This window comes from Morone saxatilis, unplaced genomic scaffold (genome assembly GCF_004916995.1).
Source record: "Morone saxatilis isolate NCDOM2014 unplaced genomic scaffold, NCSU_SB_2.0 Contig15, whole genome shotgun sequence".
Classification (NCBI taxonomy): Eukaryota; Metazoa; Chordata; class Actinopteri; family Moronidae; genus Morone; species Morone saxatilis.
The window spans coordinates 8,417,568-8,425,513 of NW_023339707.1; positions in this window are offsets into that span (position 1 = coordinate 8,417,568).

Below are 7,946 nucleotides of genomic sequence, written 5' to 3' on the forward strand. Positions count from 1 at the left end.
TGTGTGTGTGTGTGTGCTGAAATAGGTTTGCAATGGCCCATGGGGTTCCAATTGATAGTAGTTCATTTCTGTATGCTGATTTTACTTGGTACCACTTGCCATTCTGTGTGTGACTGATTTTGTTCTTATGTATTTTTTTATGTGTACATATTTCGTCAGTTCCAGCTTGTTCAAAGGGCTGTTTGATGGTCTGAAGTCTTGGTTTTTATAGTTAGGATCAAATTTATGTTAATGTTCAGCCTAGAGTCGTCCACACATAATTTGCCGCAGTTTAAATGTTTCAGAGAAGATTTGGAGACCTGAGACAAACTCCTTTTGGGGTCATCTAGTCTTAAAACACATCTTGACCTCATCTTGAGATAGATTTTAAATTAGAAGATAGTTTTTAAATAGGTGACATTTAATCATACCTGTAGTACCTTTGTGATAGGAGATGATCACTTCCAAATAAGAAAACCAGGGACAGGGAGGGACAAAGGCAGTGGTATACACACACACTTTTTGCACATTTTTAATAACTATAATACGTTCCAGTCACATATCTCTCCGGCTGAAATAATCCTGTAATCCGTACAACTCATTTGTGCTGTTTTTGCAGCACCATATCTATAAGACAGACAGAAAATGTCTTATAGTGTGAGGAGCAAAGCAGAGATTCTGAAGTCTGTATTACATCAGTGAGGGTCCAGTACAAGTATAGAGGTGCTTATGTGTTTTTGTCCAAGTACATGTGTGTGTGATGCAGGTGCCCCTCTCTCCTGTGAGTAAAGTGAACATATTTCCATATATAGTTGAGTATATCATAACAGGGTGAATGCAACTTTGGCACACAGTGGCCTCAATATGAAACACGATATCACTGAGACCAGTATGTTTACATTAAATTTGTCGCACCAGAAAATGTGAACAGAGAAGGCTTTTTCAAGTCATTCCCATGCCATTCAATACAATGTTAAACATAGACATATATGGAGCCGATCGAATGCTACAGTTCTCACTGACAAAATTAAAGACACAGCTTTGTTTTTGTGTTGGTACTGGGAGTATTGGGAGGGATATTTTAGAGGTTTAGAAGTTAGGGACTAGAGCAACCAGAGTCTGGATAATTTCTGTCATATCATGCACTTTATATGACATTATAACACTAAAGAAAACACAGTATTCAGCACTATCTAAACGTCAGGTACCCTCCACCTTGAAATAATTAGGTTTGCCCTGTACCATACATTTAAAGAATATAGGAAATGTATGTTCCCCTTGATTGCTTTTCTGGAAGAAGTCCAAAACAATTCTAATGATAACTAAAACCTAACTAACTTAAAGGAATAGTCAAGAGTGGCTAACTGGACAGGATTCAGTTTTTACATTTACATTTTGGTTTGTGTGTTTCCCCCCACTATATTACATATTCTTCTTCTACTGAGTTTGTTATGTCTTGTTATGTTGCCAACAGAGGTTTTAATCAAAATGGCATTCATACCATATACAGTATTTTCATCAAGAGTATCCAATATGTTGGACAGAAATGTCTTAGTTAAAGATGACCTGTTGAGTTTTCTTGTAAACAAAGTTTCTGTTTATATTCAGTGTTGTATTATGTGCATCCATGAGGTCTAAAAGTTTCTTCCTCATAAGACATTTGTGAAGCCATTCTCTTGAAACATATATTGTTTATCCATGCATCCGTGTTTAATTGCTGGCATTCCCCTCCTTCACTGCCTTTGCTTCAAAAAGCACATTGCTTTGTTCCTTGGTGTGTTACTGCCATCGGTAAAATGTCAATATTAAATGAAAAGTGAGAAACCACTTGTACACCTGTGTGCCCGTGTGTGCACACATCCTCGTGCATGTGCAAAACACAAACAAAATGTGTGTCCACTATTAAATACATTGCTCCATAGCTACTGGTGCTCAAAAACTTCTTTACCCTCAAGTCTTTTGGCACTATTTTTGGTTTTCTTTAAGCAGCTGCTATAAAATATTTTTCTTTATAGGAGAAAAAAATCGGTACAAGGTTTAAGTGAAAATGTTAGCCCTTGTCAGCATTATAAATCAGGGCCTGTGAGGGCCACATTCATGGCTGTAGTATAGTTTTATAAATGACAACTTTAATTATTATTTTGTTAGTGTGATCCAGCTGGGGCATCACACAGTGTAAAATACAGGAGTTCTAGTTTGTTTGTTTTTCTGATCTCACATGTGAGGAAAATAATTTTTGGAGAGCAGTGAATTGACCACAGTTTACAGAAACCCTCAGAAAATCTGAATATATCAATTACCCCCCAAAAGTCTATTCTTCACATATTATGTGATGATATTCATGTAACTGTGTGCAATGATCCCACAAGCAGAACAGTGGGTGGTAAAAGGTTAAACGCCTTTAAAGAGACAGAGTTGTGGTGTTCTTGTGTTAAAATAAAATCTCTCAAAGAAAGGTTTATTCCAAAATCAGATTATTGTTATGGTATGACAGCGTCAGTAAATGATGTGGGAGAAAAAAGAAGGGATAATATCCAACAGAGATCCTGATTATGTTTTCAATCTCTCTTAAACATTGTGACCATACATCACCCGCAGATTGAATAATATGAGAGCATGTTTAGAGTCTAAGCTGCAGAGAGGATTCAACTGCATCTGCTGCATGAATAAACACCATTCTTTCACTACATGCAGGATTGTTTATGTTGAGTTTTAAATGAGAAACAGGAGAATGTGTATCCCTGTGATTGCATCACTTATACTTGCGTCTTACAATAAACACATTGTATGGTGAATGTAAAGCAGTTTCAATGAACCATTAGAATACATAACTGCTATAATGCCCGCTGATGCTATTGCTATGAAAGTTATTTAGCTCATTGAGCTGTAGTGTATGTAGACTATTTATGAATAAACAGACAGATTATATTCCTGTAGGTGACTTCTTGTGTTACATGTTAGAGAAGTAAAGTCACATTAAAGCTCCCATCATTCAAAGTAAACAGTGAACCTTTTCATTCAAGGGACTACAGCATTTAACTGACTCTTTCAGTAACTGGATGAATTAATTTAAACATCACTCTTTGTTTATTCTTTTGGCCATTCAAATGGCCAAATATATCAATAAATGTAAAGGTTTAAATAAATTGCCTTAAACTAAACAATTTAATATTGCTGGATGGTTCAACGAAGTGTTATAAGAAAGTTGGTTTTGGTTGCTTGGTATGCTTTTCTTGATTGTTCTGACTCAGTAACAGTGAAGTATTGGAACATTATATAAAGCTCAGCCATGTTAGTTACATAGTCTTTTTGATTACTGTTAGAATTATTTTGAATTGTGTATTTGAAACATAAGGGGTCCGTAAAAACAAGATTAACCCTACCTTGCCTCTTTTTTACCTATACTTTACATGCACACACACACACACACGCACGCTACCAGTCAGTGAGAGGTCTAATGATTAATGAGCCTAATTAACAGTAATTACCACAGTGATTAGCCGTAGCAACTTAGAGACCCTGTTGACACAAAGGAGACAGGGCTCCCACTAACTAACCATAGTCACTCATTCATACACACACAGACTTCTGACCACTGCTTGATTTGCGGTGATGGAAGCCTACCACCTTGACAACCAAAACACTCACCCAGAAAATTGTTTCTATAGAGAACAGCTCAGACATGAGGAAAGGAAAGAAAAAAAACACAGTAAAGAGAAAAGAAAAGAATAGAAAATAGAGGAAAAGAGAAAGATCAGACAAAAGTTATAAAGAGACTTTTGACAGATGTAAGATGAAAAGAATATTTATAGAAAAGGGTTTCAAAGGCTTGTTTGACCTGAAGTTCTGAGACAATTAGCTGACAGTATGGGATAGTTTATTCTACTCAGACATAAACATATCTTGATTTATCTCCAATTACAACCTACCACCGGCCAAGTCATTTAATTAAAGTTTTAACAGCGTTCTACTACAAAGACACAGAGAGTGTAATGAATCGGCTCATCTAATACCAGCGTCTCCATGTCTGTTTTGTCAGGTGTCGGCACTGTGTGTAGAGTAAAGAGCAGGCAGTTTGAATATCAGACCGTTATTGAGCTCTGTTTAAAGGTATATAGACTAATAATGTACATGTTCTGCCAAAGTGAAATGTCCCCTGAGCGAAATCAGGTTATTCAATCACCTGTGTAAGTGACTGGGCTGCTGTGTCCCTGAATCACACTTTATTTAATCATCTTTTTACACCACACTTGGAGTCAAGCCTCTCACCTCATTCCTAAATGACAAAGTACTGCAGGTCATTGTGTGCAGTGTTCCAAAAATGACTCATAAGAGTTTTCTGCCACCTCTGTGGTTAAGGTAAATTGGCTGGTACAACTACCTGGTTTAAGGTCTGTGTGTAATATTTAAGAGGCTCTAAGGGCAGAAATGGAATATAATATTCAGAGGTATGTTTTCATTAGTGTACAATCACCTGACTATATGAATTGTTGTGTTTTCATTACCTTAGAATGAGCCGTTTTTATCTACAGACGCTGCGGGCCACCTTCCTTGGAGGCCGTCATCTTGACCCTCCATGTTATACAGTAGCCTAGAACGGACAAACCAAACACCAGTGAAAAATGTCAAAGGGCCTCTCTACAGCCATAGTTTCTCCTGCACATGCCACAGCCTGTTCTCATTCCCACGTCGTCAAAAACAGACATCAGCGTTGTTCAGTAGTTGAAATCTGCATCTTCACCACTAAGTCCTACAGACTATTGGTCCTTTAAGGTGAGTGTAAAGTCATGGTTGAAAAAAACCCAATGCTGATTACTGGTAGGATGCAAACTTAGATGTCAAAGTCATACACCTAATACCTGTGCTTTGAGCATTCAATCCAGGCCTGGCTTAGCGGTTAACTTACTTTAGCAACAGGAAACTAAATCACAGAGAGTCAAGGTGGAACAGCCGAAGGACGTCAAAGGGAAAACCAGGAAACATTTTCTCCATCAATTATGATCCAGTTTCACCAAAATCATTGGCAAAGTTGATGGCATGTGACTTACTGCCGTAAAGTGTTATGCACTTGTGTGTTATGCCGACCCGGAGCCAAAAGTTAGTGGAAGAACAGAGTGGGAATGACAGAGGCACCAATCACCCTATTACAACCCAGTGTAGCATAAAATGATTGTTAAGCTGTTAAGGAAGAAAAGTCACACACACACACACACACACACACACATACACAGACAGCTCAGACAGACCACGTGTGCCCACAGGGCGCATATCTTCCTGCTGGTCAGGGTGAGTGGCCACTGGATTTTATACAGGATTCCTCATATGGAAAATGAAACCCCCTGCTTACAGGGCTAATCTTTAATAAACACACAGCATGACTAATCATTCACTTTACTGGAATATAAAGATACATCCACACTGTGTGTGTGTGTGGCTGCAGAGAGAAAAAAGAGAAAATGATTGAATCAATGTGTGTGACAGAAACTCCACCAGAAACAAAGGGATAAAATGGGAGGAAAGAGGGAGCAGACATACAATGAACTTATGAACTATGATGAACTTACAAACTTGCTTTTATATATTTATATGTTTTTTCTTATTTTAATCTTTTTTTTCTCATGTTATGCAGTCAGTCCTTATGTATATACTTTGGCAACATGTTTTTGATAAAGACGTCATGTCAATAAAGCTTCAGTGAATTGTATGGGGGAGAGTAAAATCAAATTCTTTTTTACAACATTGGCGAGTTTGTATGAAAAGGTTTGGTCTCAGGTGGGCAGTTCCAGAGGTGCCTGCTCTGTTACCCAGTACAGCTGTTGCAGCTATCACACACACCCACACACTCACACACACACGGCTAGTCTTAGGCAGGTCATTACCTCTGACATAATCAAGGCAATCTGGTAAAGGACCAAATCCAGCTTTAGCTCTGTTCCTATACAGGAAAAGGACAGGAAGTAAACTATAAGTGTGTGTGACGGTAAACAACCAATGGTATGTGAGCTTTTGAACTGACTTCCTAGCAACATTCATTTAACATTTGGCATGTAACTTTGTGTTGGCCTCCACCTTTAAATAACCAGGTGTTCATCCTCCTCTCAGTTGTTTATTCCGTTCTGGGTAAAAACAACATTGCTTTGTCTCTCTCTCCATCTCCAGCTTCTAATACCTAAAGGATGACTCTTTCAGCAACACCACATGAAAACACATGTTCTCCTCTGCGTTGCAACAAACATCTGCTTAGGCTCAGATAATGTTCTTGAATTGGTTGAAAAGGATCTTACTAATGCCAGGAAATTGCAGGCCCAAATATCATCAGCTGTGGTTCCTCATGACGACGCAGCAACAGCAAGTGGATTGTCTGCGTGGTAGACACAAGTGCAAATGAGCTGACGCCAGTGGTGAATCATCGCTCTATAAATGATGGTCAGGATCAGGCACAGACCCACACTGAGTGTATTTACCCTCCCCCTAACAACAATCTTAACTCCAGGTAAACAACTTCTGATTGCCTACACCAGAGTTAAACAGTATTATTACAGTGATTAAGAGGTTAGTTAGTTGAGTCTGGGTCAACTTTACCTTAGGTTGTGCACGTTCACATAAAAAGGTATGTTCTGCAACTCAGGCATACTTGGAGTGCTCCATACTTTTCCCCAGAGGAATGCAATTTAATAATAGGATATGAGGAATTTAAGGATAGACTAACAAAGTCGAACACCGTAGCGGCCAACAAGGCCAGGGAGGCTTGTTGGAAGCGCATTGCTGATGTAATAAATGCACAAGTAACATTACAGAGTTCTTGTTCTTGTTCTATTTCTCCCTTATGGACTGATATTTTATTTGTGATATGAAATGAATGAGATGTACATTTCCGCCAACTACATCTCAATTGATTCGTTAATGAATGAACAGGAATTACAGCCTGAAAAGCCTCAAATGTATTGAATTAAGTGTTATATGAATTTAAAACTGTTCTATGCTTGAAATCTGGCATGGTGCCTGACAACATAAAGCCCTTTACTGTAAGATCTACAAAGCACCGAGGCTGATGGTGACTTGTACGAATGTACTGCTATTGTGTTAGGAATAACTTAATTCTCTTCTTTATGTACAAGGTAATATCATATAATTGTTTTATGATTGGCCAGTTCCAAATGTTTATGTAGGCCCTAATTCACATGCCTAGTCTTATGTGTAGTTGTGGAGGATAGTATTGATTTGCTCCAGCCACCAGCATGCCACACATCTGACTCTCAGGTAGAGGTCAGTGTGGACGTAATTGAGGAGTTCAGTGGATTTATGTATGCTTATATGTTAACAGTTTTCCTCTTTAACTTTTGACTTGTATGAGTTTTTTCAGACTTTAGGCCTGGTTGTATTACAGTAACTGCTGTTGTGGATCACGTTGTTTGTAGATCTGCCCATGGCTTTCTGATACTGACCACAACAAAGCTGCTTTGTGTGGCTTTTGTATACTGTAGTACAGTATTGTAATACTGGACAGATTTACCTAGATTTCCTTCCATCTGAGGGGTGGTGAATGTTTCCATCCATTGCATTTTAAAGCTGCATGGTTGTTCCACTACATACAACACACCTGCATTCATGAACAGCTTTGAAAGAAAAGAAGGATTTCCAAAAGGAAAAATGTGGTTATATCTTAAAAGAATGATTCCATTTTGACTTTGAGCCAGCCCACACAGCTTGGTAAATAATGAGGCGATTACAGTCAAGAGAGGTTTGCTGTGGGTTTTGCCTTACCAGATGAAATGAAAGAAACAAAACAACAAAAGGATTTTGAAAAAAGCTAAACATTCTTCCCTGGATTTCTGATGAAATGAATATAAACCAACAAGTGACTGCAGTTCTTTTGATCAGATTTTACTTATTTTAATTGTGACTTCCATTTCATGCTCAGGACAGTAAACACGTGTTAAAATGGAAATGTTACTCTTGCATTTGCT